At 44.7% G+C, this 13019-nt stretch overlaps 1 protein-coding gene and 1 non-coding gene across 6 annotated transcripts in view; both read left to right on the top strand.

The window, feature by feature from the left end:
- Nucleotides 1–13019, top strand: part of COMMD10 (COMM domain containing 10) — a 240622-nt gene that overhangs the window by 50452 nt on the left and 177151 nt on the right. The window lies entirely within an intron of this gene.
- Nucleotides 9077–9180, top strand: LOC114808320. Its single transcript, XR_003756166.1, has one exon. It is a non-coding gene; the product is annotated as a U6 spliceosomal RNA (small nuclear RNA).

The following is a 13019-nucleotide window of genomic DNA, read 5'->3' on the forward strand; positions in this document are numbered from 1 at the left end:
CTTCTCGGATACTCGTCCACAAAACGTTGCATACCATGTGATCGTGCTGGGGTTGCGTGAGCCCGCAGCGTACCATAATGATGCTTGTGTGGTGTGAGTTGTGCACGCAGAGTGACGGATTGGCATCATGCGGGATGTGGGGAGTGGTCCTTTTTGTCCCGCGTCAGGCCGGTTGAATGTCTGAAGCTGGCCCTGGCCTCAGCAGCCAGCTGGGTTGCATGTAGCTCATTCTGGGCCCTCATCCAGGCCTTGCAGGACCATTCTCTCCCCTTCTCCCTAACTTCCCATCTGCTTGCCGTATGGGATTGGCAGGCAACTCTTCTATTTTCTATGACGGATTTCAGTTGTGTGCACATTTCCTTTTGATGGCATAAAACAATTTTTGATTCAGGAGGGTAATGCAGAGTGAAGACACAGTTGTCCTGAGGATCGAGGTTTGGGTGTCTGTGGGTACTGTGGGTGCGTTCTCGTGTCCGCTTGGGCTGTTCCCTTGAACAATTTGGAATAAATAGTAAAATATCGCATGCTCCCATAGTCCCGATCGTCGCTGAGAAGTAGGCCCATGTTAAGGGTACCCGTGAGCCCCTTGTGGGCAGGGATTGTCTCTCTTTATTTGCTGTATTTTACTTTCCAAGCGCCTAGTGCAGTGCTCTGCACACAGTAAGCGCTCGATAAATACGATTGAATGAATGAATGAATGAATGGTTTTTGGCCATCGGAAGCAATGTGGCTTAATGGAAAGAGCTCAGGCCTGGGAGTCAGAAGACCTGGGTTCTCTTACTGGCTCTGCCACCTGTCCGCTCTATGACCGCCGGCAGCTCACTGACTTTTCTGGTCCTCGGTTTCCTCATCTGTGAAATGAGGATTTAAATGCTATTCCCTCCTAGTTAGACTGTGAGCGCCATGTGGGGCAGGGATTGTGTCCGCCGTGTTTATCCTGTATCTATCCTAGGCACTTATTAGAGTGCTTGGCGCGTAGTCAGCGCTTAACTACCGGAATTCACCGGGCAGATTCAGCTTGATGAATTAGCTTCTTCCTTTGCTTCCTGCTTCACTACCAACAGGAGCAAACTGGGGGAGAAAAAGCAGCAGTTTCTGAACCTTGCTCTTTCATTCCCTTGCCACAGTAGACATACGAGGGAGTATGTGGTCACTAAACTCCGTTTCCCCACAATCTTCAGTTAATCCCTGGCCATAGATTAAGTCACTTTGGAGGAAGCGTTAATTTATCAGACCAAGTCGTGTCCAACTCATTCCTGTGGACGAGCTGCTTAGGCAGTTGGGCATTGGTATACGGGTCACTCTTTAAATAAGCTGCAAAGCATTAATAATTCATTTGTAAAACTATCGGCCAATGACTATATCATTAATAAATAAACTAACACTATCGCTAAGGGCAGACGCAGTGGACCGATACGGAGGGGGGATTTGGGGAGGGGAGAAAGCAGGAAAGACAGAGACCCAGGCAGATGAAACAAAGGGAATGCAATGCCTGTCTCTCACATGTGACTACAGAGCATATACTCCTTTGCAGACACATACAACCACACGCTCTTCCTCCTAGAGAACAGCCAGGCTCAGTAGGAGATATAACCTCTGCTGGCAGGTTGGCTCCTTGCTCTTCAGAGACCCAACAGGCGACAATTACTGCTGCTTTTCCAGATTTCTGGTGGAGGGATGGGGGCTGGGCACAGGGTAGGCTCCAGGACCCTTGGAAATCTTGGAAAGCTGTTCTTGGCAGTGGCCCCCTTTCGGCTTGGAGCCGGAAGCCAGGCTGCTGACAAAGTCGGTAGAGGGATGGCTTTGGCTGTGTATTTTGCTCTTCGCGCCTACCTGCGGTGGCCAGCTGTCCATTGCACGTCACAGGCAGCCTAATAGCAGGTTGCATGTGACTCCCGGGACACGCCTTAGACATGTCTAGATCAGCGTCTGGTTCCCTACGTCGTATTTACACCGCGGCCGTGTAGGAAACAGTACCTAGTGGTCCGAAAGAGTTAATGCTCTTCCCAGTGCGCCTAACCAACCGTCAAGGAAAACCTGAAGCGCTGAGAGAATTGGACTCATCCCCAGGGCCGAGAAGCCAACTCTCTGTGAAGCGTGTTGTTGCTGTTAGGGATGGAAAGAAGAGGTCTGCTCTCCAAATCTCATTCGAAAGCACTGTTTTCTAGAGTTTTTCGTATGTCGGTTTGTTCCCCTTCAGGTTGCTCTAATTTCTGTTGTCCTTGGTTGCAGTTTTGCTGTTGCCTTCAAGGGTGAGCGTGAGAAAAATGTTGCCAGTAAACTGTAGCTCTTGCCTAACACTCCCTTGGAATTACTGAAGGTTCTGAACTGCAGACTTTTTCGGTATTTCTTCTGTCCCAGTTCTGCCTCGGTGATGAAATAGAGGTGAGAATTAGGAATTACGGATGCTGCTCCATTTAGACTTTGTTTTAGAAGATCTCAACGCTGTAAATCGAGGCTTATTGCTCTTATAAAAAAAAGTATAGACACCGCTCAATTTCAATGTGTGACTAATAGGAAAACTTGGTGCCCCGTTCCAGTTAGACAGGGGAATTTCAATACGTGGAGCCACGCTGCTTCAGTAAGTATGGGAAAAACCAAGGAACCCCACGCTTACTAATTGAGAAGTAGCCAAAAACCAGTTCAGCCACAGGTTTAATGGACACTCTAACTGGGATGTGTTCTTTGAAAATGTGATTGTAACCTGAGTGGTTGTACTGTGGGACATATATTCCCCTAAGCTTGCATACAAGTGGTTAGGAACTGCTTCTGAACCAGAGCTGACTTTTTGGCCGAGCCCTGAAGATAAGTAAAAATTGCCCTGCCGGTGTTCACCCACCCCATCTTTGCCCTTCCCTACTTCCTGTCCTTCCCACATCCCAAGCTCAGTTTCTCCGTTCTCTCCCCAGTTCCACTTCCACATTCCATTAATTTTTTCGTATTTGCTTGGTGGCAGACACGGTTGCCGACACCTCCAGTCAACCCCATTACCCTTCCTGGAATGTGGACAGGGATGGACCGAGGAAAGGTTGATGGGGAGGCAGCAGCGGTGGGCTGGGAAGGGACCACTCTTCCATCCCCCACCCCTCTCCATTCTCTCCCCATCCCCATTTCTCTAGCTTCGACAGGGGTGGGGGAGGTGGGGCCAGAAAACGGGAAGGGGAAAGGTGACGGGGGTGATGGCAGCCGGGCCTGCCGCCAAAGCCGTTACTCTGAGGAAAGCGACATGTGGGTGGGTGGGGGGGACTGGGGAAAAAGCAGAGAGGGGGCTGAGTTCATGAGCCGGGAGCAGGGAAGAAGGGGTCGGGCTCGGGTTGCGGGGAGGGAATCGATTTACCTCAGGTGACTGTATATAGTGTTGGGGAGGGATATATGTGGGCAAGCAGTGAAGGTCATATCCCTGGCTTGGCACGTATCGTGGGATGGTTTTAACCTGGGCAGGCCTTTCTGTGGCCTGGCATTCACATCACCTTTGTTTCCTACTGGGGATACTTTCTCAGAAAAGCCAGCTTAAAGTGAGTCTGCTTAAAGCGAATTAGGAATCGGTTTCTAAAGAAAATGGGGTTTCAGTTCCAGACCCAAAGTGAACAGCTTATTCATATTGCAGAAGGTACGAGCGGGATGCTAAGGGTTGATGAAAGGTTACGGGTAGACAGATGATCCCCAGACTCTCTGATTTCTCCCCACTTTTCCCTCTTGCACAGGGCAGTACCTCCAGAACTCTGTGGAGCTCAAGGATCAGAGCTATATTGCCGTCCCCTGGCATGACCCTAAGTGTCTGTTCTGAGGAGAGACAGAATCTTAGTGAAGTGGAACCATTTTTTCCACAGATTGGCTGTTAGCTCTTTCATGAAGGGTTATGGACGGTAGATGTTCTCACAATCATAAGAAGTAGGTGAAGTAACATATCTATCTACCTGTCTTTCTATCATCTACTGATCTATCTAGAAATACATAATGAAGTGTGAACCGTCTCCATCTGGGTCACCACCAAGCACTCTGGCTCAGAGATGACTCCCAAGGAGGTGATTGGTGGTGGTGGGCCCCAGGAGGGACAGGGGCAAAGCCAAGGGGAAAGGGAAAGGAGGAGGTGGAGCAGTGAGGAAGAGGGAGCTAGGGAGGCAGGAAGGCTGAGGTCCACAGCCCGGAGCAGCGGAGGACAACTGGACTAGAGAAAAGCGGCAGAGACTCCGTCATTGAGTCTGACTATGGAAGGGGACAGTCACTGGGAGGGGGACATGGAACACTCGGGCACAGACCGGCGATTCCTTTATACTCGGTACAGCACTAAGATTTTAAGGAAATATGAAAGTCTAGCCATCAAAGCAACTTTGTTGAAATTTTGAAGGAAAAACCAGTGTGAAATTATTTTCAAAGGATGCATATTTGAAGAGTGTTCTTTACCTCTTATGTTATAAAACTAAGTTTTGAAATACTGTGATCAGTGTCGAGGAAGGAAGAAAGAAAGAATGTAAATTCTGGAAGTGAACATTTTGGTAAGGTTGGTAGCTCCCCAGCTACTGATCTGAAAGTCATCCTGGAATTCACAGATGTGTGCTTTTAAAGAACCCTGCTTTCCTCCCATATCCACTCCCAACATCCACCTAAAGAAAACTAGAAAAAAAAAGAAAAAAAAGAAGAATTAAAAAAAATATGTAGTCTATGGCAGAAGTCTTAATTGCTATCACTTCAGATAACATTGTTTGGCTTTGTGGTCTCCTTTCTTTTATAGCCCTGCTGTCTCCGAGTTTTCCTGTTTTCTTTCTGAGTTTATCAGGGAAAGTGAGCGAGGCCCCTTTTGTAATTTCTGGTGTATATCCCAGTTGCTGTTCCAGAACGGGGTGCGGTAAATTGCCAGAGTGTTTGTCTGTTGTGTTTCTTAAGGTAATTCTCACTTCTGGTCCTGTGAAAACTGAAGCAGCGAGATATTGAGTTGAGCCAAGGTCTTTCTGCTTTGACACATCAGGGGGCAGTGATGCTCTTTGGTTGTATAACCTTCTCTGGCACTCAGAAGGCTAGTTGGAATAACATTTGAAATCAATTGTGAAGTCAGTAGTTGTGGGAAATGCAAAGTGTTTACATTTCTAATCTGTATATAACAATAGAGTTCTGTTGCTCCCATCCGCAGAATTAATGCTCATTAATCAGACATGTGTGGAGCAAGTAAATGAAATCACCATTATTTCAGTCCTTGTTAATTGAATGCAATCATAGAACTATGTCTGTTTGTTGGAGTAAAAGGGATATCAGGCCCTCTGCAAAATTCTAATATAAAACTGGTTCTTAAAATTGTTTCTCCAAGGGAAAAAAAAAAAAGAAAAGAAAACCCAGGGTATTTGAATGGGTATTGTTGTAATATGAAGTGGTTTCAAGCTAAACAAAATCAGCTGAAGTCCCTCAGGTTATAAAGAATATCAATGTTATAGGCAGTAAATTTTTGCAGCTTTAAATTGACTTCTATAGTACTACTTAAGATATCATAACCATAAAAAGCCATTGTTCCAACCTTCAGGCTTAATCTGCATTATTGCTTGAAGTATTTTCATTGCCGGGTACATTTGCTGCTTAAAACTAACAATGGTGTTGTGAGAGTGTAGTGATTTGGATTTTTTTTTCTTTTTTCGGATTATAAATCTACATCTTTTCAGTTTGAATTACTGTAATTGTTATAAGCGCCGCTTCCTTTAAAAGGAATCCTTGTATTGTGTTTTATCTTTCTTTCCTTGAACAACTAGCATGAAATCACCTTGACAACAAAAATCTCATTTATCTTATGCTAAGTTGGATTATACTCAAGTTGCAGATGGTGCTTTATTTATGGAAAAGAAATTACAATTTTGAGTCAAATTAGGACCTGCTGATATAAAGTGTCAGAGTCTACAACATTCAGTACCCTTCCAAAATTTATGGAAAAATATCTGCATACAATAGGATTTCTTATCTGGAGATACTATACAATTTTACTTGCTCAAAAGATTGGGAACTGGCTTTGTAACGTGACTGTTTTTATTCTCAATTTGTTGAAAGAAAGAAATTCTAGCATGTTTTGATTACCGTCTTTTTTGTTTAAAGGGACAATGAAACTTCTGTCTGAGCTTTGTTAGTTATGCTATAATATGTGTGTATACACGCAAACATATACATATGTAGTGAGAAATGCTTAACTCCTAAATTTCCCTTTCTTTGTCGTCTTTTTTTTCAAATTATAACAAGTCCTCCACTCTGGTTGATGAAACGCACAGAAATGTTTATTTAGAAAATGGAGCCGTATATTTTTTTGCTGCTGGGCCAATTAATTCAGCAGAGGGAGCACACATTAACAAAACTTATTCCAAGAGCTATACTGACATCACTGATAATGCTGGCTTGGGAACAAAGAAGTAACCCAAACCAGTGAAAAAACCCCGACCAAACCTTCAAAGTATTTCTATCTGATTTCCCAGAAAAGAACAAAAAAATCTGTTTTTGCCAACCAAATCCAGTGCTGTCCTCTGTAAAAACAGAAGAGTGCCACGTTCTCCGTCAAGTCAGGCTAACGTCATTAATAAGTGAGGTTGTGCATAAATCATATCTGACCGATCCTGGAAGAGCTTCCTGGTTTATGGGGACTGAACTCAAGAGTGGGTCAGGATTTTCTTCTCCTCCAGTAGCCTTGTATTTCCCCTCATTTACTCTCATGCTCTTACAGTGATCTTTCCCTTACTACCTCCTCTGCCTAGCTATTTTACATTTGTAATTTTCTTAATTTGCATAGGAAGAAGAATCAAAGATGTTACTGTCGTCCAGTGGGACCCTTAAATCTATTTGTCTCATAATATAACAGGCCTTTTTTTTCCCCCCCTTCCATTCCTAATTGTTCACAGTTCTGTAATACGGCATCCAAGGTTTGAAGAGGATTTCTGTAAAGTAGTGGGCCCATTTCTTCTGCAGCTTTGCAGCAAGAGGCCAGTTTTCATTTCACCCTTGGCACTGGTTACTCAACACACAAGGGAGCTTTAAGTGCAGGTCAGCAATCTGTCTGCCAGGGATTAAGTAATTGAATTTCTCTTGTCCGAATGGAGTTTTTAAGTTGCCAGCTGTAGGATTTTACCTAGCTGCCACGGGTCTCTCTTCTCTGGGTCTGTTCGAAGTATTCCTTGTTTTAATTTCAAGCTTTCATTCCTAATCCATAATACTTAAGGTTGGTAATTGGTTATGTTAAAATTTGGGATTGAAAAAAAATGATCAAATATGAGAGATTCTCAAGGTATTAGGTAAATTATTTGGGGTTTAACTGTGCTCCCTTAATTTCCCAACAGAGCCAAGTGCCATGCTATCAAAATGAGTACTTTTCAGGTTTCAGTTTAGCACTTAATCAAAAGAGCTCAGCTATTTAAATATCATTTTAATTTTACATGGGAAAACTAAGGCAAAGAGAGGTTGAACGCACTACCCAAAGAAGGAAGGAGCTGAAATGGCAGCCTGCGGTTGTGTCTACACAAGATACTGTAATTACTGTTCACATATGACTGGATCAAATGATTCCCAATTTAAGTGCTGAAATATTTTGGGTTCTCGCTTTGCTGGACTCTAAAGTGCCACTGCATTGAAAGACGTATATGCTGGAGGATTTTCAAGGGTGGACGGTGTCCTAGAATGTATTCGCCAGACCGGGAAGTTTGCTGAGGCTGAATCTGCATCGGGTTCGTGTATGTTCTGAGAGGATTTTCCCAATGGAAATATCCATTTTTGACCCGAATCCTCATGGTGCAAAACAAGAACATCTGCAGTGGGAGCCCCTACAGACAAGGTCAAAGTTTAGAGAGCTGTGAGCCAATGGTTTAGGGCCCAGGACCATCCCGGGGAACTCTCGCCTCAGCATGCTCTCCTGATTGACAGCCCTCCCACCTTTCCTTCTTTTCTACTTCCCTCTCTTCCTCCTCTGCTCTCACAGGGCACAATAGCTGCCTGGAGCTTTGGAGGGTGGATAGAGGGGAAATAGGGAAGTAGGAGAAGGAGGAAAAGGAGAAGAGGGGAAATGTTTTATAAAAAAGCAGGAAAATAAGAAATCAGTCAGTAAAACAGTCGTATTTATTGAGCGCACACTGTTTGCAGAGCACTGTACTAAGCACTTGGGAGAATACAATACAGTAGAGTTGGTAGACGCCTAACTGGCCCACGACGAGCTTATAGTTAAGCGGGTGCTGAGGGAAGGGTGCCAATCCAAGTCAAAGGGCGATGCAGAAGGGAGTGGGAGAAGAGGAAATGAGGGCTTAGTCGGGGAAGGCCTCTTGGAGGAGTTGTGCTTTTAATAAGACTTTGGGGTTGGGGGGCGGGGGGAAGAGTGATCGCCTGTCAGATACGAGGGAGTTCCAGACCAGTGACAGGATGTGGGCGAGGGGTCGGCGGTGAGACAGACGAGGTCAAAGTACAGTGAGTAGGCCGAAGTACAGTGAGTAGGAAGTTAGTAGCAGATCGAGATTTATTTCCTCAGTCACCATCACCAAGCGGTGCTTAACTTGAAATTTAATACCGCTAGGTGAGTCTTGGATGTAAAGTCCCAGTGCACAAAAGTCACATTTTCCAAATGTAAGCCACTGTTCCGGAGCATTGTTATCTCCTTGCCTTGATATATAGGATATGTTTGTTTGGGGAATGAGTGAATTTAGTCAGAAAAGAATAAACATTGCAGGCCAAAACTCAGCCCACTTTCTGTGAGTTTTGTCATTTCTTCCCCCTCAACCCCAAAAGCCACCATGGGGTACCCGTATGCCTAGGTAACATTCACTGGATTAGCTGCTGAGTCCAAGAACTTCACTTGGATTGTTCATGGGAAACTAGAAGGAAGGGATTACAAAGCAGATTGGGACGGTTCTGATACCAAGAGGTGGAGTTAAAACGTTTGAAGGACATTCAGAAAACAGCGGTTTAGCAGGAACCAGCAGAAAAATACAGTCAACTCAGGGTTGTTCAGGGATTGGTTTCTCATTTTTTAGGTTAATTAAATCTTTGCTTTCCCTCAGGGCCAACCCTAGGTGAATTTAGAGATCAACTGACAAAGTTTTGACCCCATATAACCCTGGGGGGAGTTGGACTAGAGCTTGCTTCGGCAGCACATATTCTAAAATGGGAACGAAACGGAGTTTAGCACGGTCCCTGAGCAGGGATGACACGCAAATCTGTGAAGCGTTCTGTATTTTTCAAAGCCTTATTGAAGACACATCACCTCCAAGAGGCCTTCTCTGACTAAACCCTCCTTTCGTCTTCCCCACTCCCTTCTGCCGTCACCCTGACTTGCTGCCTTTATTCATCCCCCGCTCCCAGCCCCTCAGCACTTAGGTGCGTATCTGTGATTCATTTATATTTATGTCTATCTCCCCCTCTAGACTGTAAACGCGTTGTGGGCAGGAAATGTGGCCGTTCATTGTTATACTGTACTCTCCCAAGCGCTTAGTACAGTGTTCTGCATATAGTAAGCGCTCAATAAATACTGTTGAAGGAATGAAGGAGACATAACTCATGATTTTATGCGTGTTGTGCATCGTGGAGTCAGCTGACCGGGTCGCAGATGTGGAGATTGAGGTTGAGCATTTGTCAACAATCAGTCCAAATAGCTATGGGAAATTTCTTCATTCTCTTGCTCCTACTCTAACTTCAGCCTTTCCCAAAACAGAGGGACGTGCTAAATAGTCTAGTTAATGGTTAAGGTAAGCTGTACTTTTATGTTCATTCGTTCAGTCGTATTTATTGAGAGCTTACTGTGTGCAGAGCACTGTTTTAAGAACTTGGGAGAGTACAATACAACAATAAGCAGACACATTCCCTTCTCCTGTTGTAATTGAAGATAATGGTCTTGGTGAAAAGAGGCACTCCCTCTACCTGTTGAAACTACCAACTCTATTTTATTCACCCAACCACTTAGTAGAGAGCTCTGCACACAGTAAGCGTCCGATAAAAATCGTTGTTTGGTCGATCGATTGAAATGTCGATGAGTATTAGTTTTGTTTTTGAAGATATCTGTCTTCCCTCCCACTCCTTCTGCCCCAGACCCAAGGAGATGTTTTACAGCACAGTGGTAGAGAAGCAGCATGACCTAGTGGATAGAACACAGACCTGGGAGCCAGAAGGACTTGTCTGCTGGGTGTCCTTGGGCAAGTCAGTTCACTTCTCTGTGCCCCAGTTCCCTCATCTGCCAAATGGGGATTAAGACTGTGAGCCCCGTGGTGAAACAGGGACTGTGTCCAACCTGATTTGCTTGTCTCGATCCCAGCGCTTAGTACAGTGCCTGGCACATAGTAAGCGCTTAATAAATACCATCGTTATTATTGTTGTTTTCATTAGGCGATCCGGTTAGAGCACGATGCAAAGATAGGGGAACGTAGCCATAATATGGTTGCGAATTGTCATCAGTCAAGCAGCATGGCCTAGCGGGTAGAGCAAGGGCCTGGGAATCACAAAGTCATGGGTTCTGGTCCGGGCTCTGGCCCTTGTCTGCTGGGTGACCTTGGGCAAGTCACGTAACTTCTCTGAGCCTCAGTTCCCTCATCTGTAAAATGGGGGAATTTAAGACTTTGAGCCCTATGTGGGACAGGGACTATATCCAACCCTCTTATCTTGCATCTACCCCAGTGCTTAAAGCAGTGCCTGGCACATAGTAAGCCCTTAACAAATACCATTATTATTATTATTATTATTATATTTGAGCACTTACTATGTGCAGAGGGCAGTACTAAGCACTTGGGAGAGTTCAATACAACAGAATTAGCCAGTCGCGTTCCCGGCCCATTCGTCAAGCAGATCCAGAATCACGTGGAAACTCGGTCACGCAACTCCTGCTGTCTGCTCTCTTTGGTCGGCAGCAGCCACAGCTGCTCTGGGGGTCATAGGGTTTCACTTCATCAGCTGGGGTTTCTCTAACCAAACTCCCACAGATACCCAGAGACTACCGAGTTTAAAGTTCAGTGTTTACTAGAAAGCGATTTGAGGCAGTACAGATTAGTTCCCTGTGAGGTGCTAATGATCACTGGTAGGCATCAGGTAAGTGGTGAGAAAAAGGAAGCAAAATAGTTAACTTGAGTTTTCCGCAACCTTTCTTGAATTTCACCTAGGGTGATAGAAGCCGTGTACTACTTCAGGTGTTTTTGAGCCATGATGCAGTTGTTGATGCATGGGGATTTTTCGACAACCTGGGGGTCTGTAGAAATGCAACTGTAGGAGAAATGTCTGTGCCGATCAGTGAAGTAAGCAAGCAAAGAATAATGGTAACATTGCTTCATTACTGTACTCCTCTTTAAGAACATAATGTTGAACAAATTTCAAAGGTCCTTGTGGGTCATAAATGACAGTAGGAAAATTGAATGACATATTCAGAACTGTTTAAAAGTAAGACTAGCTAAGTAAGTTAGCATCTTTTCTCACACCCCCCCCCCCCCGTCGATTCTTTGCTCTCTTAGCATTTGTGTGAATTTAAAGATTTTGAATTGATATAGCTGCCTGGATGAAAGGAAAGGATAGTTGTAGGAATTTTTATTTTATAATATTTTTTTCATCTCTCTGAGGTGAATGATTAAAATGATTTTTCATTCTTGGCCAGAGTGTATTCTCGGCTTACCACTCTCATTCTCCACACTTCCTTCCTCCAAGGAAAAATATAGGAACAGTTTGTCTTACTGTAAAAAGCCATATCTATATCTGAAACCCATTTTCTTCGCATTTTGACAAGATCGACTGTAACTCCAAACTCCTTTTGATTGAAGTTAATATTTCGATGTTGTGTCGAAGATAAAGTGTAATTTAGCATCGAATTTGTCAGTACCGTCATCAGTACTTACTGAGCGCCTACAGAGCGCAGAGCAATATAGTCAAGAAACAGAGTCCCATCTGATGAAATGATATATCCAACGAAAGTCATGCTGAATGAATAAACGGAGCAAATAAACTGATATACACAGAAGGGCCAAGGGTGGCTAATGGGAAGTCCTGATTAGGAAGGTAGGTATTAGTTGAGGAACGCTTCCTGTAGGAGGTGTTTTTAGAAGGGCCTCCAAGGCGGAGGGGGGATGTAGTTTGGTGGATTTGGGAGGGGAGGGAATTCCTTGCAGATAGAAGGGCTTGGGCAACAGTTCCACAGATGAGAGAGTCAGGAACTTTGGATCAGTCAGAGAAGCAGCGTGGCTCAGTGGAAAGAGCCCGGGCTTGGGAGTCAGAGGTCATGAGTTCGAATGCCGGCTCTGCCACTCGTCAGCTGTGTGACTGTGGGCAAGTCATTTAACTTCTCTGTGCCTCAGTGACCTCATCTGTAAAATGGGGATTACCTGTGAGCCTCACGTGGGACAACCTGATTACCCTGTATCTACCCCAGTGCTTAGAACAGTGCTCGGCACATAGTAAGCGCTTTACAAATACCAACATGATTATTATTATTATTATTATTAATGGTATCTTTTGAGAACCTACTGTGTACGGAGCCCTGTACTAAACGATTGGGAGAGTACATCGCACTAGAGTTGGTAGACGTGTTCCCTGCCCACAAGAAGCTTAAGGTCTAGAGGGACTCCACTTTAGGGGATTGTGAACAGGGGTGAACTAGAAGAGCACAGAGTTTTGAAAAATGTCTCTGTCCTCCTCTAGTAATAATAATAATGTTGGTATTTGTTAAGCGCTTACTATGTGCCGAGCACTGTTCTAAGCGCTGGGGTAGACATAGGGGAATCAGGTTGTCCCACGTGGGGCTCACAGTCTTAATCCCCATTTTACAGATGAGGGAACTGAGGCACAGAGAAGTTAAGTGACTTGCCCACAGTCACACAGCCGACAAGTGGCAGAGCCGGGATTCGAACTCATGAGCCCTGACTCCAAAGCCCATGGTCTTTCCACTGAGCCACGCTGCTTCCCTATAGACTGTAAGATCGTTCTGAGCGGGGAACACGTCTACCAACTGTTATATTGTACGCTCCCAAATGCTTAGTACAGTGCTCTGCCCACAGTAAACAATCAGTACAACTGATTGATTGATTGCTTTGCACACGGTAAGTGCTCGA

The sequence above is a fragment of the Ornithorhynchus anatinus genome, chromosome X5, assembly GCF_004115215.2.
Source record: "Ornithorhynchus anatinus isolate Pmale09 chromosome X5, mOrnAna1.pri.v4, whole genome shotgun sequence".
NCBI classification, from domain to species: domain Eukaryota; kingdom Metazoa; phylum Chordata; class Mammalia; order Monotremata; family Ornithorhynchidae; genus Ornithorhynchus; species Ornithorhynchus anatinus.